Here is a 24,120-nt window from a genome sequence, read left to right as displayed (position 1 = left end):
ATCTAATTCTGCAATATGCTGTGCAATATTGCCAAATGCTTTTACATCCTTTCAACTAAATGTGCCATTTTGCACCTTCAGTCCCTAATCATGTCTTCTTTAGTTGAGTTTATGGTATTTGACAACAGCGATGATAATTTAATTTCCCCATTTCTGGAATTCATTTTCGGTAGCATTCAGGAGTCTAACTTTTCAAACAGAAGGAGTAGTAGGGAGCCACAATCAAACCCGCCACCAAATGCCAACAGCACAGTGCCTCTTTTTATGTTTGAGTTTATTCAAGAGCTTCTAGCATGTCTCCAGGGGAAATTCACAGTTCAGAAACAGACTCTACATTTGAGGGCCTTGAACTGCCAAGGCAGAGCATACCACAGGAGCCATCCTTCTCCTTCCATAATATCCCCTGCTGTCTGATTCTCCACCTGACAGTTGTTGTTTGCTTGAGAAAGCTGTTTTCAAACCCTCCTGCTTTGGAGCAGTGTACACAGGACCGTGGGGAAAGAGCAACGAGGAGAAATAAAGTAAAGAATAGATTTCTTTCGGATTTGCTGATTCACAGCAGTCGATATTATGGCTGGAGCGGTAAAGCAGAAGAAGACAATTCAGCCCTAATGCAGTCAGTTAGCAGCAAAGCTTTTAGTTGAATAGTGCATTTCTGGAGTTTTAACTCTTTGTGTTACTCAAGGCATTAATACCGTTGAGTAGAACACTATGGCAATGTTCTGTTGCAAGTGAACTGCCAGCAGACAACAGATAAAATGGCACCTTATATTGGGTTTGAATGAGAAATGCCATGCTATATTAATCCGTTAATCAGTCAAAACAATAGCAAAACCACAAAATATCCACCAATGTGTTTCATTCATGCTCTTACCACAGACACAGTTCCCCCGCATACCACCTATCACTTGGAAGCCAGGCTATTGTGGTAGAGAAGGGTCTTCCTACCTGGGAGAGGGAAAGAGGGGAGGGGATGGCAGTGGCAGCTGTTTATTTTTATTATTAATTTCATGAAATTTTTACACCACTTGATTGTTTTTTTTTAAAAAAAAAACAATCAAACCTCAAAGTGGTTTATTTTTCTTTTGAAATTTTGCACCCCCCAATTTTGCATCTCGGACAACTGCCCCTCTGCCCCCTCCCCCAATATGTCACTGTCTGGGAGACTTCAGAGGTCCTATTGTAATAGCTTGTTTTAGGAATCATGTGGGTGGAAGTTTCCCACACAAGGGATTCCAAAATGCACATTTCTGTCAGCGCTTCTGGATACACAGAAGCCAGGAGGAATCTCAGCAAATAGTATATCTTTCTTCACTATCTATGAATCTGCAATCATGGAGAAGAAAATGCCAACAGGGCACCCAAGTAAACTGTCAAATCCAGAGAGTCCTATCTCAGATAATCTCCTCTTCTTTTTCTCTTCTGTAAGCATTTATTGGTGAAAGTTCTTCACCCTCATTGAACAGGTCAAAGTCTAATTAGTCCAGCTACAAAAATGCATACATTTCAGAAAGGTCAAGAGGACCTCATTTGGCAGTCATGTGGATGAGGAGAAATAGTGGCATTAAAGAATATTATTTTTAGTGATAAGAAAAATGCTGCCTTTCTAGACTGACATACTTTTTGCTAATTATAAATGGGATAAAAAATATTGCTGCCATGAGTGGTTTTTTTCCCTTTCATGCGTGCTGGAGCAGATAGTAGTGTCTTCATAAAAAAGTAATCATTGCATTTCTTTTCCTAGGAAAAAAAAACTTGCTAAATTAATTTCCCTTTCCCCTGTTTTCTAACCTATGTTCCTTTTACTGTTTAATGCAGCTGTAATTGCCAGATTTCAAACGGCAATGAAATGTTCTAAAATTTGTGCTTTACAGGACTTGAAATAATTGATTGGGAGACTATTTTGGTTTTCACTTGAAAAAGCGAACGTGTGAGATTTCATGTGTATGGGTATTACCCGTCTTTAAACTCCTCTACCCCACCCCACCTGCTACAGCAAAAAATGAAAATAAAAATAAAAATCCTCTTCTATATTCACAGTTGTTTTTCAAATTGTCTTAGAGGGCTCCCTGGGGGTTCTTTGGAAGTTTATCACCAGGCCTCATTATTGAGAAGTAAGGGAAGACAAGTTTGCAAAGCAATGCTGAACTTCCTCTTCAAAGTGAAGCTACAAGCAAACTCTGGGCGTCATGGGGGGGGGGGAGAGAAGGTAAGCTCCATCCTGCATAATTGATCACAAGACTCAGCCCATGCACACCATTTGAATGGCAATCCCCATCAGCTTGAAGGTGGCTTCAATATTTTACGGGCGGTGGGTTGGGAGAGAGAAGGGACTTCAGCCCCTAGGAGTTGGTTCCTATGCCTGGCAGTGCTGGTTCCAGGTTTCTGGGCAATTCTAGCCTTCCTACTTGCATTAACCTGCGTATGCTGCCACTACCACTTCCTCTTCTGTCACTATGGCCACATTCTCCATTCCTTTTCCAGAAGTGAGTGGTGCTGAGTTCAGGAGCCTGGCCCTAGTTCTGCTTGATCTCTCAGCGGCCTTTGATACTACCGACCATAACATCCTTCTGGACCGTCTAGAGGAGCTAGGAGCTGGGGGCACTGTTATACAGTGGTTCTGCTCCTTCTTCCTGGACCATGTCCAGAAAGTGATGGTGGGGGATGCGTGTTCAGACCCCTGGGCTCTCACTTCTAGGGTGCCTCAGGGTTCTCTCCTCTCCCCCATGCTTTTTAACATCTACATGAAGCTGCTGGGAGAGATCTTCAGGAGGTTTGGGCTGTGTGTTCATCAGTATGCAGATGATACCCAGCTCTACCTCTCTTTCAAATCGGAACCAGTGAAGGCGGTGAAGGTCCTGTGTGAGTGCCTGGAGGCGGTTGGAGGATGGATGGGGACTAACGGATTGAGGTTGAATCCTGACAAGACAGTAATGTTTTGGGGGGACAGGGGATGGGCAGGTGTGGGAGACTCTTTGGTCCTGAATGGGGCAACTGTGCCACTGAAGGAGCAGGTGCACAGCCTGGGAGTCATTTTGGACTCACAGCTGTCCATGGAGGCACAGGTTAATTCTGTGTCCAGGGCAGTTGTCTACCAGCTCCATCTGGTACACAGGCTGAGACCCTACCTGCCTGTGGACTGTTTCACCAGAGTAGTGCATGCTCTAGTTATCTTCCACTTGGACTACTGCAAGGCGCTCTACGTGGGGCTACCTTTGAAGGTGACTCGGAAACTACAACTAATCCAGAATGTGGCAGCTAGACTGGTGACTGGGAGCGGCCACCGAGACCACATAACACCAGTCTTGAAAGACCTACATTGGCTCCCAGTACGTTTCCGAGCACAATTCAAAGTGTTGGTACTGACCTTTAAAGCCCTAAATGGTCTCAGCCCAGTATACCTGAAGGAGCGTCTCCACTCCCACCGTTCAACCTGGACACTGAGGTCCAGTACCGAGGGTCTTCTTGGCAGTTCCCTCAATGCGAGAAGCAAAGTTACAGGGAACTAGGCAGAGAGCCTTCTCAGTAGTGGCACCCACCCTGGGGAATGCCCTCCCATCAGATGTCAAAGAAATAAACAACTATATGACATTTAGAAGACATCTGAAGGGAGCCCTGCTTAGGGAAGTTTTTAATGACTCACGTGTTAATGTATTTTTAATATTCTGTGGGAAGCCGCCCAGAATGGCTGGGGAAACCCAGCCAGATGAGTGGGGTAGAAATAATAAATTGTGGTTGTTGTTGTTATTGTTATTATAGCAAATGCTCACAGCAATGGTGAGGCGGGAAGCAGCTTGCTGCAGGTGGTAGGAAAAGCCCTGGTGGGGCATGGTAGGTCTCAGCACATGCTTCCCTACCAGATCCCTCACATTAGGTAAAGGGGTTTCACATTTTTTAGACTCTGGAAGTAATTAGCGTTACAGTGATGACTAATCCAGAAGAGCTTGAATTATACTCAAAGAAAAGACAGGGGAGATCAGCCAGAACATTTCCAATATTTTAAATGTTCTTAATGCGTTTAAATGTTTCAGAGGTTTTTAAAGTTTTAAAGTTTTTAATTTTGTTGTTTCATAGCTTGACTCCTTTGTTGTTTCTTGCCCTTGGCTCCTTTAGGAGGAAGGGCAGGAAAATGATAATAATTAATAATGCTAAGGTACTAAAGAAAAAAACAAAGGGTAAATAAGTTCCTCTAGCACTAGTGAGTATTGCACTGCGGATACCTGAGATGATCCTGCCTCGGATGATTGTAACTCATCCCCACAGTCTAATTCACCTTCCTTAAATAGCACAAAAGCTGCTGGACCTCTACATCATAACAACCTAAGGAGAGTGTTGCTGTATCAGCTCAAAGGCTCATCTAACCCAGCATCCTGGGTGTAACCAAAACACTTTTTGGAGTAGTTAAACTAGCAGTGTTCTTCTTCTTCATATCACACAAGCAAGATCACTAGGGAGCACTTTAGCAAATGCACACTGACTATAATGTTTAAGGTGGTGTGTGCACTAATGAGCCCTGGGAAAGCCTTCAACTTGTTTGTATTCTTCCGAGCAGGTTTTAAGAGGGCCAAATGAAATGTTCCCTTCTGACATTTGCGCCTTTTAATTTGAATGGCCCTGGTTGTACATCATTTCTATTTTTAATGTGGAGACGCTGGACGGACCTAGGTGAGAAAAGCTCCGAATAATGCAGTAGCGCAGTGACCAATGAGGGTATCATGCTTCCTAAAGCTACTTTGCTTTCTCCTTCCTCTCCTGGTGCCTGGCCAAAATTCACAGCTCTTAGACAACTATGCGATTAAGGTCAGCTGCCACTCCAATTGCACAGTGGCATGAGCAGAATAATGTGCAATGTTGTTGCACAAGATGCCTACCGTCAAAGATCTGGCTGGAAAATTCCAACAAGTCTGTAGGACTCTGTCTCAGAACACCTCTTTTTGTCTCCCTAGCCCACACTCCCCCATGCTTCCAAAAGTTGCTTTGTAGACCAAAAATGTAGAGTTTTCTTGCCAAGAAACTGAACTTCTTAATGGTGAAAGTAAGGTAACCTATGATGAGAGAGAGAGCAGAGGGTGTAGCGAGACAGAAACCAGAGGAAAGAGAGAAGGAGTTTATTTTCCACAGCACTAGCATAACTGGCAGAACAAGTGAGAGGTAGTTCTCAGTATGTTTAAATAGACTTGCTCCCAAACGAGTGTGCATTCCTCATGGCAGTGATACTTGCTTCCAGGGACAGGTGAATCTGTCAAGTTTCTCATTTCCCCACTCTGAAGTTCCATTCTCCATGGTTCCGCATCAGTTTGCAATCCCCACCCCTTGAAAAAAGAGTCCCCACAAATATTTTAGTGTGAATTTCTCCCAACGTTCACATTTTTGTATGAGGGGGCCAAGGGTTTTCTCTTTCTCTTTTCGTCACAAAGGTTTTGCTGAAGAAAATTCCTTTGGTTCAAAATTTTAAATTTGAATCCACCAAATTTGCATTTCCTGAACCAATTCACAAGTACAGCTCTCTCACTTGAAATGTGCACTTGGAGACCACACACAGTTTGGAAACCGCTGCAATACGACAATTTTTTTATTCACACTTGACTGTGTGAGTTTCCAGAGGGATGTGTGGTCCACGCTGGAAGCAGAGTGTAGGGCTAGAGTGATCTGCATTTTGATCCGGCAAGACTACTCTAAAGTTCTCATGATCAATGTTTCTGTCTCTGAAATGTACCTTTTGCTTCATAAGGCAAAACCTTTGTGCTTTTCAATCTTGCATGTCTGTGATTATGTTGCAAGGAATCTTTATTTTTCTTGTTCTTATCCATGTCCTGGTAACCAGTTAGATTACCTTAATGCGTTATGCATGAGGCTGCCTTTGAAGATGGTTTTGAAACCATAATTAGCCAAAAATACAGCTGTGAGGCTGTTAACTGTGATGGGGTGTGTTATCACATTACACCTGTGAATCACCATCTGCGCTCGTTCCCATTTTGCTTGTGGGCTCAGTTCAAAGCCATTCGTGATTTAGGATTGCAATACCTGAAGGACTGCTTGTCTCCAGGTGTGCTTGCGCAGAGAAATATCTCCAATGGAGACGTTTTGCTGGATACCCCCCCCCCACCATCTGAAGTGCAGCAGGTGGCAACAACAAGAGAGTCCACTTGGTGATGGCACCCTGACTGCTTTTTCCAGATGTTGCTACAGTGCCAGGCCATGACTTAAAAAATAATAATAATAATTCCCAAGCATTTTAATCCTCTGCTTTTTATTGGAGGTGTGCATTAATTGGTCCAAGGTGCTTTGGAAGCTGTGCAGTTTGGCTCAGGGTCCAAATCTAAATCCTGATTTGGAAGATCAAAGTTATGGGTAGAATTCAGTGGAGTGCTAAGTAGGGTATATGTGATAGAAATGAGGAATGTTTGCACAAGATTTCCCCCCTTACCCCTTACATGTATTTCTATGCACCCCCTAACTTTATTCTGTGGATTCCTGAACCCCCAAAACATTATTATTTTTTAGGGGAAAGAGGTGCAGGGATAGGAAAAGTGGCTCTTGTTCCATGCATGCAACAACTTTGTTGAATCCCTCCCTTTGCGCCTCTTCTATTTACTTTTATGAGGATATTTTTTAAATGGTTGTGACTTCTTTCTTCTTAAGATGCCATTGTCAAGCTCCAGTATTTTCCAAGCAAGCAAGACTGACAGAACTAGCAAGACAGAACAAGCAATAAACAAGGTGATATCTCAACATCCCACCCCTCAAGCACTGTGATTGGAAAGCCACAGCAAAATCATTCATTCCGATTAGAAGCCAGACCTGTCAGTCACGAAAGAACTTTTCTTCCCTCTTTCCCCGATCACTATGTTTTTCTTGGGGAAACTTGGGAAGCAATGTTTCAGTTTTTGCATACTCTGTCTGCAGCATTTTTTAAAACATCCAAATCTCCAAAGTGCCCTGAAGCTCTTCAGAGGTCTTCTCTTCAGTGCAAGACACTTTGAAGGATCCTGCTTCAGCTCAGAGAGGTCCCAAATCTGTCTCAAGGGGTCCACTTCAGGATTTGTCCAAATCCAATGCAACACTCTCCATTTTGTTCTACATGACGGTCACTTTTAATTCCACAATGACTCCTTTTATGTTGCTTTTATATTGTAGTGTTTTTTTATATATTCTTGCTTTAATATTTCTTTTAGTTCATTTTATTGTCATTCCCACTTTTAGTAAGCCACCCTGGGAACTTGTTGAAGGGTGGGGGGTAAGTCAAAATCATAAAAATCCCTCCAGCTGGATTGTGCTACAGGGAAAAAAATGCTTCCTCCATCTACTTCCTCCTCCCTACACCCTCAAATCTGTACTTATATTTTAATGCCTGTGGCTTCCTTTGCCTTCTTTGAGATCTCTGGCATCCTGGACATCTCCTTACAGATCTAAAGATGAATCAAGATGAAGTCCCATTCTTGGAGGAGATAGTCCTGCATGAGAGCTGTTCATTCTTCACTCTCACCTGCCCATCTAGCACCAGAGTTTAAGCAAACATTTGTATTTTCTGGTGCTGCACAGCATGTTGCTTCTGATCTCCAGAGTGCCTCAACCGCACTTCTCTCTCTCTTGCCAAAAGTAATACAGCAAACCTCTTCAGGCAACCATGGGTGACAGCCTGTATATAAATGGAGAAAAGAGATTGAAGGGGGCTCTTTGGTCCTCTGCCTTTCACAGGAATGATGTTTACATTTTCCCTGAGCAGAACTGAAACAGCACACAATTCTACTTTCCTCCTTTTCAGAAGGAATGAAAAACATTCAAGATTATTTCGACACTTGAGATAATCTAAATCCACTTTATTTCAGTAATTTAAATTTGTTTTAAATATTGAGTCTTAATTATTGTAATCTGCCTTGGGACGCTGGGCTATCATTATCAGGTCTTTTTCAGCAGTCAAGTGGTATATAAACTTTATGAAATAAATAAATAAAACTATCATAATACTTCCCTGTGCCTTGTTTCTTGTATTGTGGTTTATTTTCAGTCTCTGGTTAACTTGCCTATTCCCATATTATTGCAAATCAGCCTATATTTATTTCAGCCTGTTTCCCACGCAGCTATTATGAGGGAGAAAGATTGAACTAGTAGAGAGTTAATCTTACTTAAATCCCACTGAATTTAATGGGAGTTATATAGGCTGTTAGTGTACAGGTTTAGAGCCAAACTGTTCAGAGTTTTGTTTGGACACCTAACCTTCTAACTTTTCTTTTGGAGTAAGGGCTCCCTCCTTGCCTTTTCGGTGACACATTCTCTCCTTTCTGTGCTTTGCTGTTTCTAATGTATACTCAGCTTCATCCCATGATTCTACGGATATCTCCATTGGAGTCCTAGAGCACAATTCAATGCACAGTTAAGCACACATAAGTCCCATTTCAATCAATGGGACTTAACTGTATGCTGGGTAGCAGCCCCCGGATTTTAAACCAAAGACTGTTTGGGTAGACTCATACAGCTCCAGGAGATAAAGGTTACTATCAATACATTCACTGTGCAGAAGCTGAAGAAAGCATAATGTCTAAGAAAAGGCAATATACTGCTAATACTTTCCCCTCTAACAAATGGGAGAACAATTTGCTATTTCATCCCATGCCCATTTTACTGACACTGTGTGACTGAATTTTAACAGTATACCAGTGCTCTTTGGAATACAACTAAAAATAATTAAAGCTGAGTTCACTCTCAATCTAGATTAAAACAATAACAACAACGAAAAACAGCGCGTGACGCAGTCAAAAATACAGCCTCATTTTCTGGGAACAAAGGAAAAGAAAGAGTGAAAGAGCGGACGTAGTGATGCTGCGCAGAACAGATAGAGAACAGGAAGAATGAAGACAACATAGATAAGATAAACATCGCACACAGGAAATATTTGGGATACAGAACTCTTCTTGCAGTTAATTTTTTATATTGAATGTGTTCATTCGAATGGAAGTCAAAACTCTGTAGCTGTTGATAAAGGACTAAGATCAAGACTGAATGTAATTGAATTAATCAAGACTCGGAAGCAGGATGAAAATAAAATCATCTCACCTAGAAATCTAGCACACGGGAAGTCACACAAAATGTACAATTGGCTTTATAACTGATATATATTTGAATCTGAATTGCGATTTGACATTGATAAAATGTGGTTTATACTGGACTTTAATAACTGAAAATTAATAAAGATTATTAAACAAAAAATAATAATTAAAGCTGTTTTGATTATCAGAATAGCATTGCTAAGTCTCTTTTAGTGGTCTGTAGAATACTACAGCATTTCCATGCGCTGCTCTGGTTCACCAGAAGCAGCTTAGTCATGCTGGCCACATGACCCGGAAGCTATCTGAGGACAAACGCCGGCTCCCTCGGCCAGTAAAGTGAGATGAGCGCCGCAACCCCAGAGTCGTTTGTGACTGGACTTGACTGTCAGGGGTCCCTTTACCTTTTAGAATATTATAAACAAGAAAGTCTGCATCATAGCAGGCTTCAGAATTGTCAAGCGTCCTGTGGAGATGTCTTGAGGAGGTTAGTCAGATGAGGAGGAGGAACGGGAAGAGATTGAAGTATCAGAGGAGGCTGACCTGGGGGAGCATCCTAACAGGCTGGGGAGTGAGAATCTGGGGCCCCAGGAGGAGTCCGACCCAGGGAAGAGTTCTGTTACCTTGGAGGTAAAGATCAAGATCTGGGGGAAGAGCCTAGTGGGTTGTCAGGAGAGTGGTTTGAATTGAAATCTTCAGGCTGTCTGAAAAACATTGTGGCGATCACACAGGGTCCCCGGACGTTTCACCGTCTATTGATCCCTGTGCCACCACTTTATTTCTCGCTGCCACCACCCAGGCCCTACCTGGTACAATACTGAGTCCAGTCAGGGTTAAACTGGAACATAAACTTCTGTCTATTTATTGCAGTTTAACAAGCGTGTGGTTTCATAAACGGTATCGGTCAATTACAATCATGGGGTGCCTAACCAGACCTATAACTTCCACTATCTGCTCTCGCTCACTAAAGCACCTCTCAGATATTTACTTGTCTTCCTAGTTCCTAACTGTTCCTGACTCAGCTTATTTCGCTACACTAACTCAACCTACCCACAGACTCTATCCCAATTCACTCCCACTCCGACCAACCACCCAACTCCCAACAAACTCTCCCTTCGCCCCTCCCAGAGCTGGTTTTATAGTCCCTCTGACTCCACCCCCTGGGTTCTGATTGGGTAACTTGTTTAACTATTTCACCTCCAGCACTCTCATACGTTAATGTCACAAACATAACCCCACCCCTCCAGTACATTTGTCTTTTTGAACTGTGGCATGCATGCTCTATTATTATTATTACTTACAGAGACTCAAGGTGGCTCACGGATTAAACTAAGAGCAGCTAAAAATATGGGGGGAAGCAATCATTTGAAAAGATTTAAACATCAATAGAATTAAAACTATATATAAATACAAAAGATCCTCTTGAACGTTTGCACACATTGTCACCCTTTACTGAGTGCTGTGCCTTTGGTAAAATGTCAGCATGGGGGGGGGGGGGATATACACCACAAGGCTTTAGCTAACAGGTCAGCAGGAGCCATCGTGTCCAAATATGAATCAACTGCATCCATCACTGCCAATGGCTAAAGTCAACCTGCTGAATTATTATTCTGCTAAGGAACTGTGAAGCCAACAGTAGGCCAATGCAATATATCTATAAACAACCAAACCCACAGAACTTATGAGTTTTGCTGCAATAACAGGAATATACAAATGCAGAGTTTAGGGCTCAGATGTAGCACAGTATTCCACAGTCTATTTGGCTCCTCTCCTCTCTGAGTTTGCACCTACAATTAAAATGTCTAAAAATAATCTATTTGAGAATAATTGTTTCACAATGACACACCCTTGACTGCACCATGCTGCTAAAAAGGTGGAACAGTCATAGCTTTGAGCTTAGTTCAATTTATTTTGGTTAACCCTAATGTTGCAACAGCTTCCGCACAAAGACAGAGTACCATAACTAGGGATAATTCTAACATGTGAGATGCTTGGTCAGCCTTCTCCAACCAGGTTCTCTCCAAATGTTTGATACTACAACTTACATCAGCCCCATCAGACTATTTCTTTTTAAATATATATATATTAATTTAAGGTTCACCGCACAACCTGCCATGGATGGGCCCTTTGCCTACAAATTTCATCCACTTATATGAAAAGTTATAGCCATTTTAGATTTGCTGTTATACCCAATGGGAATAGAGCAGAGCTTCAGATTTAACAGATCAAATTAATGGCCTGTATAATGAATCACATTGCAATGACACAGAGCAGATTACAAACAGGTTGGGCTGCTTCCACAAACTACAGATAGAAGGTGACCCTTACTGCTCTATCTGGTCAACATACAAGCATACAAGCATACACTACATGGCTAACTCCAAATGCAATCCATAATTCCTAATTTTGCTTTTGTTCTTTAAGCATAATTTAGAATTATTTTATTTATTTAGATTATAATTCCTAAAACGAGACACATTGATTTTTGACATTAAATTGAAAATGGGCTATGTTTTTTACTTGTGGGGCCAAGTTTTGGAGGTAATTGTTTCTGCTTCTTAAGATGCCGCCTGATGAATAAAATAAATTTAGGAAACGGAGGGAGCCACAATGTAGAAATATAGACCACTAAAAATTCCTGTGAGCCCACAACAAATACTTTAATTACACTGGATGTGGATAAATCATGGCTGTAGAGCAGCTGGATGCCATGAAAATGTAAATGTAGCCTAATTCGAGGATGTAGAATGAAGCTGGAAAAGGTATAAATCAAAATATCTATTGGAGAAAAATGCAGCGGCTTATACCAGCTACTTAGACATTTTTATATAACACTCTGTGGTTCTTTATAGTCAATATATGTACATGTGACAGGAATATAACTCTCAATTGAAAAATACAACAATAGCATTAAAAATAATAATAATGGTGACCTCTATAATTGTCTTTCTCACAAATGGGTACACAAGTCATCTCTATGTGCTCACTAAACTGTTATTCCAGATAAAGCACTGGAATATAGCACAAAGAAACAATCCTTTCTGAATGCACATTCAGTCCCTCAACTTCCAGTCTGATATGTTCACCCACAACTTAATATATATATATATATATATATATATAGAGAGAGAGAGAGAGAGAGAGAGAGAGAGAGTGTTAAGTTGTGGGTGAACATATCAGACGACACAGCGATTCTTCATACAGCTCTTGTTTATTCACAGCCCAGAACAGAACTGAACTGAAGGGCTCAGTTGGTTGGAGTGTGGTTCAGCCAGCCTGCTTATATAGAGCTCCACTACAATGCAACAGTAACAACTTTCTGTAACTATCCAATCACTGAACATCACTTTCAATTCCTTATTTGCATATGTGGACCTGAGTGAAAACTATCTACAGTATCCCCCTGCTGGCCCAGGGTGAGAACTTCAGTACATAACACACACACACACATATATATATATGGAGATAATTCAAAGATTCTTCAATGATCACAGAATGTTGACTAGTACTTGGGGTGGGGGCAGGGCTGGCAGTGGCGGAATTGGGTGGGAGGATGAATGGAGGTGGGAATGGCTGGTTAGCTGAAACAATGAGCTAGTGTACTGTACACAGCAACCCAGCTCCAGCCCTAGCCAGTTCATAGCCCAAAGAGGGGTGGCTTCCTTCCCCTGGAAGCAGCCAGGCTGCCTGCAGCTACACCCACGTCCTCATAAGGAGTAATACCTGCTAAGTGCAATAAAGCGCAATAAACAAGGTATGCCTGTATATATAGGCTCATCTTGCATTCTCACAGTGTCTTTGAATAAGATTTGGTTCCAAAATATGAAGCCAAATGCTGCATGACAGAAATGTTCTCATCAAAAAGATAAACCTTACATTTCCACACAATCATTCAGTACCAAATAAAATTGCACACTTAGGGAAATGTGATTCAATTGTCTACATCTAAGCAAAAGACAGTGAAAATAGCTGTTGAAGGAGGGCAATTACGTTAAAAGTATGGCAAGAGAATGACAGCCTTTCATGAAAACTAATTAACGTCTTGAATGTGTCTATAGATACAGGATGGTCAAGAACAATCTGCTGAACTACAGGCATTAAATTATCATTATCTTTGGCATGTTACCTTTTCCAGCGGTTTTCCAGAATGGATGCTTTTTCTGGATTGTGGCTTGCAGTTATCAAACTGTATAGGAATATCACATTCTTCCAGGCAATCTATTTTTATACCACTCCGTATACTAAGGAAAGAAGTGAAACAAACAATACACAGCCCCATCTTCCTCCTAATTTAAGCCTACTATGGGCTGTGCCTCTGTTTGCTTTGCTTGCCAACCTCACTTAACCCTACCAACCCCACTCTCCAAGGAAACCCACTCCTGACTTTACAGCTTGCCAAAGCCACCTCATTCTTCCCTTCCCTCCTCATCAAAGCCACCCACCCACCTATCTGCCTGTCTGCCTGTCTGTTTATTATTTCATAAAATTTATATGCTGCTTGATTGTGGAAAAAAGCTCAAAGCATTTAACAAAATAAATAAATAAATAAATAAATAAAACAATACCATTATCACTTTAAAAATTACAATCATGATTTTAAAAATGCAGAAGGTTTAAATCTCAATTGCTGTTGTTGTTGTTGTTTAGTAAAACAAATTAAAGCTCATACATACTTTCTAAACATCTGGGCAGGCTAAAAGCACTTTTCCCCTTTACACCTCACTCAAACCGCCCTCCCCATTTCTTTACACCTTGCCAATTAAACCTTTCCCAAAGAAGGTGAGAAAGATTTTTTAAAATTTGTTTTTAAAGGTGCTTTTCAAATTCACAAGACAGCATCAGCAGTCCAAAAAATCAAATAGTAAAACATCCCATCCCAAGCCGTGCCAGCTTCTTCCAAAGGCAAGTGCATCCCTGCCATGCAGCTGGCCTTTCTCCAAGAAGGGTCACGTCCCCTCTAAGGTCCACCCAAGCCTTGGACTTTTGTAACACACGGAGGGGCCTCCCTTCCTTAGATGGGTTGTTGTGTCAACCTTCTGTTATCTTAATGGCTCACTCCCCCCAGGCCAGGGGTCAGCAAAGTTTTTCAGCAGGGTGCTGGTCCACTGTCCCTCAGACCTTGTGCGGGGCCAGACTATATTTTGAAAAAATGAACGAAGTCTTATGCCCCACAAATAACCCAGAGATGCATTTTAAATAAAAAGGACACATTCTACTCATGTAAAAACATGCTGATTCCTGGTCTGTGGGCCGGATTTAGAAGGCGATTGGGCCGGATTTGCCCCCCGCGCCTTACCGCTACTTTGCCTACCCATGCCCCAGGCAGTCACCTCACAAAGAAATTGGTTCTGACTTAATTTGCACTTAGTAATGTTAATTTTCTAGAATGTAGAGGTGTCTAATACACAATTTGCAAAGTCTGCCTGACTTAATTCACTTTCACATATGCTAATTCCATGGGCTTTGAAGTAGGTCTCACATATGACCTAACACACACACACACACACACACACACACACACACACACCCCTATCTTAAGACAGAAGGGTCTGTTTTAACATGCCAGTCTAATTGAAATCTAACATTTACTAAACTCAGGCATTCAGTGCCCCCAGACCTATAACATCTCTCTTTCAATCCCTTTGTCTCCCAAATCCTATTACAACTAGGGCTGGGTGATATGTCAATATATTGCCCCGAACTGGTTTGAAGTCGATATCATGATATCAGTTTCATCATTTCTGACCTGGCAACAGATCACAAATCATGATTCATGTGGGTGGGTGTGCTATGCAAAATTCACAATGCGGGGGAAACCGTGAAGCCAGCCAATGCCTATACATAGCTCCATCATTATTTCAGACATTGTAATACAGCGGTACCTTGGGTTACATTACCTTTGGGTAACATAATTTCGAGTTATGAACGTGGCATACCCAGAAGTGTATACTTCTGGGTTTCTCCATGTGTGCATGCGCAGAAGCACTGTATCACGCAGTGTGTGTGTGCAGAAAAGGCGCTTCCGGATATGGACTTTTCGGGGTAAGTATGAACCCCCAGGACAAATTAAGTTCATATCCGGAGGATCCACTGTATATCGCAATGTTTAGCTGGTAATATATCACAATGATGAAAACCAAATATTGCCCAGCCCTAATTGCAACACATGGCTGTAATGCTCTGCTCAGTCCATTGTCGTTCATGTATTCAGATAAAGTGAGACATACACCATTTATTTTGCGTTATGAACATTCTTATTTCTCAAAACGTTGCAGTGAAATTAATTCAGTTTTGGAAATAATAACTTTGAATGCTTTCAGAAATAGTACTTTAAGAAGACACAATGCACAACTAAATTTAACCTGTTAGTTGCTTAGTTGGGCTAGAACCTTACACCTTACACCCACCCATACCTTTTCATATATACTAGTAATATTGGTGCCTAGAGAAGAGGTCGGCCCTAATATAGCAAGGAGTGGGAAGTAGATCTCAGTGTGTGTATATCTCCAGCTGCATAGGAACCTAGGAAGCTACCTTGTACTGTATCGGGACATTGGCTCATCTAGCCCAGTATTGTCAACAATGGATGACTGACAGCAGCTCTCCCGAGTTTCAGTAAGGGGATATTCCCAGGCCCCCCTGGAGATGCAGCAAACTGAAGTGGGACTTCATGCAGGCAGGCAGTTGCTCTAGTTCTGAGCCGCTTCTCTTCTCCCAAATGCATAAGACAAGAGACCCATATGGCAATGTAACCACTCCTTGTCTTGGGAGCACTTTCCTGAGTTTCTCTGGTATCTCTTTCAGATAGGTTGTTCGAATAATATCAACCATTCTCTGATATAAAGGCTAGATATATTGCTAATCTTGTCACATGCAGGGCTTTTGACCAAACATCATAGTGGTTATTTGATGTAGCAGTCCTGGAGGGCTACTGAATTATAATAACAAGACATCAGTTTCTTGACATGACCTGTGCATAAATAAAGTGAAAATAGCCTGTCCCAGACACACTATGCTTTCTCTTAATAACAACAACAACAGTCAGAGAGTTAATTACATTTCATAAATTATCAGCTTCAGGCATTAAATTTGTTTATTTCTTCTGAATTTCTTTCCCCCCATATTTTTGCATCATAATTATATTTGGTGTTCATTAGCGGCACCTTGCAAACATTGTTCTCTCTACTTCTACAAGTAGGAAAAGCCTCGAGGGCAAACAGAGGCTACTGAATTTCTTAAGTAAATATTGCTATAAGTAGAATGATTACGTGAGACTTGGACAGATGAAATTAATACACAAAAAAAGACCTCAGCTATTTTCTTTTCCTCCTCTGTGAATATTTTCATGTATTCTTGAATGCATAATGAATCAGTAAGGTTTTTCTTTTCTTTTTAACTGCAAATGTCATTTACATATTTAAACAATAGAGCATCATCAATACAAAGTTGGGACAAGTTCTATAGATACAACACTTATCAGCCTGGAACCAATGAAATGAATATAATCTGGGAGAGGGGGGAATCCCCACAAAATTATAAACCCTCAAATGTATGACTTACAAGAGAAAAACAACACAATTTTTGTAAAGTGTTGATTACAGGATGAATTATCTTTTCTTTTTAGGGGTTCCATGATCCTTCAGAGCAGGGCTAGGGAGCCTGTGACCATCAATATATTGTTGAACTGCAGCTCCCATCAGCCCCAGTCAACATGGCCAATGGTAGGGGATGGCAGGAATTGTAGTCCAACAATATCTGGCCACAGGTTCCCCAACTCTTGCTTTAGAGATTTTTCACACACTACATAGCAACAAACCCAGGTTTACTACTGTGTATTCAACAGGGAACTGCAACCAATTCTGGTTCTTCCTTTCCTTTCCAACTGATTTTCAGATGAGGAAAGGTTTTCAAAAGCCAAAAATCCCCCTAAGCTAAATACAAAATATAGCAATATAACAAAAAGAGCAGGGGTACTTGCAAACACCAAATAAATAACAGTGTCTCCAAATCTTAAAAATAAAATAAAATAAGGAGCACATATTCCAAACCACCAGTGAAGCTGGTGACAAGGATTGTCAAAATGTTTCTGCAGTGGTATATGAAATTACATCCCACCATGAAGCTTGAAATGAAGCTGGTTTCGCAGTACCACATAAGACTCATATGTCATGTCATTTTTTTTCTAGAGCACTATTCCAAACATCACACGTCACCCACAAGGGACGTGGATGGCGCTGTGGTCTAAACCACAGAGCCTAGAGCTTGCCGATCAGAAGGTTGGCAGTTCGAATCCCCGCGATGGGGTGAGCTCCCGTTGCTTGGTCCCTGCTCCTGCCAACCTAGCAGTTCGAAAGCACGTCAAAGTGCAAGTAGATAAATAGGTACCACTCCGGCGGGAAGATAAACGGCGTTTCCGTGCGCTGCTCTGGTTCGCCAGAAGCGACTTAGTCATCCTGGCCACATGACCTGGAAACTGTACGCCGGCTCCCTTGGCCAATAAAGTGAGATGAGCGCCGCAACCCCAGAGTCGGTCACGACTGCACCTAATGGTCAGGGGTCCCTTTACCTTTTTATTCCAAACATTATACAACCAAGAAGAAACATGGAGGTCAGGCAAAGTTTCCCATTTTTCTACAATTGAGGGGCATGCAGGCACTAATTAAAGAGAGAGAGAGAGAGAGAGATATTCTTTATACATATATACATTTATTTATCAAATAAAAAAGGAGTACCAGTCAAGGGGATGTATTGAATAGGTTCCTTAATAATGTTAGAGATTTCTTCGAAAACTTTAGACCAAAAAACTTTTATTTGTGGAGACTCCCATCGTGAGTCTACTTACCACAGGACCCACCTTCCTGCCCAAAATTCAGTGTTAATCTGGAGCTAATACATGAAAGATGGATCAGGGTCAAGTACTAGTCCCTGTGATCTATAGGTGGTGTTCTCATGACTATCTTGCAACACACCAAGGTTCAGTGGCCCAAGGTTCAAAGAAAAGTTGTCGCCATTGGGGCACTTATTTTGTGTAATGAGCTCCCTATGGAGATCAGATGGGCACTGATAATGGAGGGCTTTCACAGAAAGTTTAAGACCTTTCTGTTTATCCTGACATTTCCTGACTGCTGATATTGAGTTCTTGTTTCTTCTAGTTCCTGCTGCTGTAATTGTTGAAATAATATAACTATCTAGATGCTTTCGCTGTTGTTATTTACTGTTTTTAATAGTTTTATGTATATTTTGAACCACTTTGAGATTCATAAAATTATAAATGAAAGTGGTATGTAAGTTTTAAAAATAGATAATAAAGAATCTGTAGGCAGAAATAGGATCAAGTAAATAATTTAAAATATGTAAAATATAGTTTTATGCGATGAGGGGGTCTGACCATGGGAAAATATTTTTTAGGCATTCTTAAATTAACTTTTGCATAACAGAGGTGACTTATACCTGGATCAAATTATGGGAATTTGAAGGAAACGGTTTATTCATAGGGCATGGTATCCAACAAAGTAGTTCCATTGGCACAAGCAACAAAACCTCCTATCCTTCTGTGCTTCCTAAATCTGTTCTGGGTGTTTTCCCAACCCACCAGAGTAGATTTGGGGGCAGTGCACTGAATGAGGAGAAATTCCCTTGTGCAAATGGAAACCTTTGCTCTAACGAAGCTAATTTGTTGCATGCAACAGGGAATTGTAGCCCTGTTCGTTTATTATAATGTAAGTTGCTTTAGAAATCATTTTCGGAAAAGCAGGGAATGAATGAATGAATGAATGAATGAATAAATAAATAAATAAATAATATGCCTGAGTATTTAAATCAATATGTTATTTACTGAAATCAGTGTGTGTGTGTGTGTGTGTGTGTGTCTGTGTGTGGACTGCAACTTCTGTGTAGGTCTCAGATGGAGTTTATGACAGCCACATTGTGGTATTCACTGAAGTGGTCAGGAGTTCCACATTCATGGGGAAAATGGTTAGAAGGTAACCAAGGAAATAGCAACCCATGTAAATGCATAACGAAAGAAATTAGGCATTCACAGCATTATAAATGTGATACATTTAAAAACAGATGAAATGTGCCTCTCTAAGGCTGATATAAGGGACGCGGGTTGCGCTGTGGGTTAAACCACAGAGCCTAGCACTTGCTGATCAGAAGGCTTTAAGGCTGATATATTACAGTCATGTTAATGGCACTGCTTCATGAAAGAGTCAACTGCAGCTGGTGTGCAAGTTTATTCTTATTCTTATTTTTAAAAAAACTTAAACATTTTGGCTTGATTTTGTTTTCAGGTTGATAGCACATTATTTAAACATTATGAAATGTATTCTCATTTATATCTTCAATAACAGTAATTATTCTTATTTGGACATAAAATAATACAAAGCTGAAACCACCATTTACTTACCTACGCTACCTTTAACCTCAATTTGCAGCATGGGAATTACTGCTAATTTCTCACCATATATCTTCATCTGTCATATTTCCTCACTCCTTCTCTTTCATGCTTTCCCTTAAATAATCCTAACTCTCAACAACAATGGAAGGAAATTGTCAAGAGTGCCACTGGCGCAACCCATCTTTGGTCAGCGTTTGACTCACTTGTGGTTTAACCCAGCATCTGAAGACCAAGGGTTTCAATTATAACATGAACTCAGATTCATTTTCCTATTAAAAGGATTGAAGGTTGTTTAAAAGAAAGAAAGAAAGAAAGCAGATCACTGTCCTCTTAATGAAATGACATAGCAGTCCAAAGTGATCAGTCTATTGTTTTAAAACAAATGCTAATACAAAAACAGTGGTCCTACTGTGCTGCGACAGCAATTCAGCCACTGTGCTAAGGCACATGGTGAGTCACTGTGCTGAGGCAGCAACCCATAGGCTCAAATCCCAGCACTGGCACACGGGAACCGCTGACCCCAATACTGGCATACAGAGGCAGCATTCAGGCACTGCCAGCCAAATCTGTCCTGAAGCCACCTTTAAAAAACCAGTTCATTTTTTAAAAGTCTTTGAAAACAGCTTCCTTGTCCCCAGCAGATTTCTGGCTGTTTTAAAATTTTAATGCTACAATCCTATACTCATCCACCTGAGAGTAAGCTCCACTGGACTCAATAGCTTGTGCCAGTTATCAAATTCTGCACCACCTTTTACTGTTAGTTGCTTTAGCTAATGTTGAGCATCGGTACTTAGAAGCAATAGTGAACAACAACAACAACAACAATAACACAAAAAGGTAAAGGACCCCTGGACAGTTAAGTCCAGTCAAAGGCGACTATGGGATACAGTGTTCATCTTGCTTTCAGGCCGAGGGAGCCGGTGTTTGTCCACAGACAGCCTTCTGGGTCATGTGGCCAGCATGACTCAACTGCTTCTGGCATACCTTCCCATCGTAGCAGTACCTATTTATCTACTTGCACTTTTGGCGTGCTTTTGAACTGCTAAGTTGGCAGAATGATGATGATGATGATGATGATTATATATTTATACCCTGCCCTCACTCAGGGAGGCTTCCAACAAAATATTAAAATACAGTAATGCATCAAACATTAAAAGCTTCCCATTAAAAGCTGGGACAGAGCAATGGGAGCTCACCCCATCGCGCAGATTTGAACCGCTGACCTTCTGATCAGCAAGCCCAAGAGGCTCAGTGGTTTAGAGCACAGCGCCACCCGCATCCCTCTCAGGAAGGAGAGGAAGTGGGGCGAGGAGCACCAGATCCTTGCCACCTTGTGTCCCGCTTCCCTCCTGGTAAGCAGTAGCATCTCAGCTGTCAGGAGGTCAGGTGAGTACAGACCTACCACCACCTTCCAATACTGCATGGAAGTATTGTATTCTGTTGACTAAAACAGAGAGCAGAGGCAACAGAACTGGGACCTCAGAAAATCATTCCCCTAAGCATTTTATAAGCACTTACATTTCCTTATAATCATTTAACCTGCAAGCACTTCTGCCCCCCCCCCACTAATCCATCTTGTCAGAAATCCAAACAACAATGCAGTTTTAAATGGTTCAGACTGCCATCTTGATTCAAAATGACATCCAACTCTGAAGAGGCATCCAAACACACAGTAAATGAGCAAGCAACATTGTAAAATATATAGCAGATTAAAATTAAAATTAAATAATTTGAGTGCATAGAATTCTGAAAACAGAATCTTTGCAACTTACTTTTGAGGTTTAACTGCTGGCTTACTATGCTTTGCACTTACTCTATGACCTGCACAATGTAAACATAAATGGAGGGCTATCCTGAGGCTTGTATTACGTTTCAAGGTTGGATGTTTGGGGGAATTGTGGAAACTAGGCTTTTCCAGTGGGATGGAAAAGATGCTAAGGTGATGTTTCTGAAATCTCTCTGAACTATTTCCAACTTATTGTGCAGTTGTCTTTCTACTTGACTAGTTTTTCTTAATTAATATAGCTGACAATTGTTCAGTATGAAACATGTCTCTTTGCAAAAAAAAACCAAAAACTCGTGGGACAAGAAAGGTGGAAAAAAATGCTCAGCTAATATAATCTTCCCTGAAATATCCCTGAGCAGAGTTAATTATTTTTAATGCTGAGTTTAGAAACTTTTGTTGGAATTCTTTTAAACTATGAAGATTGAAAACCAGCAGACTGAGTCTCAGCTACATGAACCATCAAGCTGGTCCTGTAGTTTTAAACGCACTTAAAGCCTGGCTTTGATCTTTTAGGTGATGAGTTCAGTCATATCGACCTGAAATGAAATAAGGCAAAGCAAGGTCAGTATCAAATATTTGCCATCAGTTAGCAGGCATTATTAGTGTGGGATTTATTTCGCACAATAGCCAATGCAATATTTATATCGAGATAGTGAAGGTTTGAGATGCATCTAAATTTAATTCAGTATGATTTGAGGAAGGAACCACAGTTGCCGTCTGGAGTGAAAGCATCTTTAGAGAAACTGGACCCTACCTAGTGGATGAATTCTAGCTATTGGGATGACAAATCACCTGCTGCTCAGAGCACACAGGATGGGACCATAAAGTGGTCCAAGGAAGCACTTTCGCCATGGAGTTTACTGAGAGTGACTTCTGAATAAATATCCAAAGGATTGGGTCGAACATCTGACTTTCCATACACATTTTCGTTAAAATCTATTCTGATCTTATGCTTTTCACACATGCTGTGCATAATGCTAGGTGTCAGCCTAGAATTTTCAGCTATGGAAATAAAAGCGGAGCACAGCAATTTCACCAGGAACAAGGGGTAAGGGGAATGTGTGCCTCTGTGGTGCTCAGTCACACAGTCTGAAAATCAGATCAGCACTTTCATATGCATCAAAAGAAAGCCCATTGAAAACAGTTTCCATATCATGCAGTCTGACAATTCCTCTCTACAAAATAGGGACTCAGCCTTTTAACAGCCTTGCAGACAATGAGAAAGGCAGCCATGCATCATGTTGCAGGGCAAAATGAGACGGACATAAACGGCTTGTTCCACGTACAGGGAACCTTTTTCAGACTGGAGGCCACCTTCCCTGCATGCCAGTGGTGGGTGTGGCCAGAGCCCCAAAAGGGGTGTGGCCAGAGGCAAGAGTAGGCACAGCAATGCATGCATTTCTTGCCTTTGTACAATATGCTACATTCCAACTGAGCACATCCCAGAGGTTTACACACACACACACACACACACACACACACACACACAGTGCCGGATTTACGTATAAGCTAAACAAGCTATAGCTTAGGGCCCCACTCTCTTCGGGGCCCCTAAAAAATGTAAAGGGGAAAAAACTGGATGCACCTTTCCAAAATATAAGATAAACAGCAAATAAAATAAAACCTACATACAGCAACAGTGACAAATGGATTTAGATACCTATTAGGTCCATAAATTACCATTTAGTATATGTACTACACAAGAAAACTGACAATTTGTTGTTGACAAATGACAGCTGGACATATAAATGGCCCCATTACCTTCAGTAGCTTAGGGCCTCATCAAACCTAAATCCAACCCTACACACACACACACACACACACACACACACACACACACACACACTTACTTCCCACTCCTTTTTTCATCCAGACCAGTAAGAGGCATTATTACAATTCAAGAAGCCTGGCCTGGGGAGAGTTTCAACACGAGATAGAGAGGCTTCAGACCCCACCCCAGCCCTGAGGTTCCCCACTGCTGGCTTCCTGAGGCTACACCATAACCATGGGCACTTTGTTATACTTTGTTATAGAAGAGGAAGAAGAGTTTGGATTTGATATCCCGCCTTTCACTCCCCTTCAGGAGTCTCAAAGCGGCTAACATTCTCCTTTCCCTTCCTCCCCCACAACAAACACTCTGTGAGGTGAGTGAGGCTGAGAGACTTCAGAGAAGTGTGACTGGCCCAAGGTCACCCAGCAGCTGCATGTGGAGGAGCGGAGACGCGAACCTGGTTCCCCAGATTACGAGACTACCGCTCTTAACCACTACACCACACTGGCTCCCACACTGGTTATGCACCTTTATTATTTTATTACCAATTAAATGTGAAACTGGAGAAAACAGGCCATTAATGTCAAATGGACCTGACAGCCGTGAATGAAAAAACACACCAATTTGATCTTTCACTGGCTTAGACCACAGTCCAAACCCTTGATCCCTCATGGCGGAGTAGCCTGGAAGTGGCATAGGTCCTTCTCCCTCTTGCCCAAAACAACCCCACCAGCCTTTGCCCACACAGTGATGCTGATGCCACTTCTCTGGTGTGGAGCTCCCTGTTTCACCTGCCCAAAGTGATGGAAGTACCACGCTGGGATTCCCACTGGCGGTGGGAAGGAGCTGAGTTGGCTCATGATCCACTGGGTCCTGATCAGGCCCTACTACCATATCTTGAAGCTGTTGGGTCAGATCTGGGCCTGATTGCTACCGCAGCTCCAGGCTGCCATAGCATGGAGCAAGGGCTTGTCACCTCAGCATGCATCTGCTACAAAGTTGTGAATGCAGTGATGACTACACCACTGTGTATGGCAAAGGCACCATATCTTAGGGGCCCAGGTCCCTTCACCACCCCAATAAAATATTTGAGGGGTTCACCCACCCACCCAAGTTGATG

General features: G+C 41.7%; 1 long non-coding RNA gene across 1 annotated transcript in view; it reads left to right on the top strand.

Moving 5' to 3' along the window:
* LOC308596337 overlaps window positions 1-24,120 on the top strand; it is a 646,399-nt gene that overhangs the window by 411,429 nt on the left and 210,850 nt on the right. The gene's annotated exons all lie outside the window — the stretch shown is intronic.

Source organism: Podarcis bocagei, assembly GCF_964188305.1.
Source record: "Podarcis bocagei genome assembly, chromosome: 1".
Lineage (NCBI taxonomy): Eukaryota > Metazoa > Chordata > Lepidosauria > Squamata > Lacertidae > Podarcis > Podarcis bocagei.
This window is presented reverse-complemented; position numbering and strand designations above follow the sequence as displayed.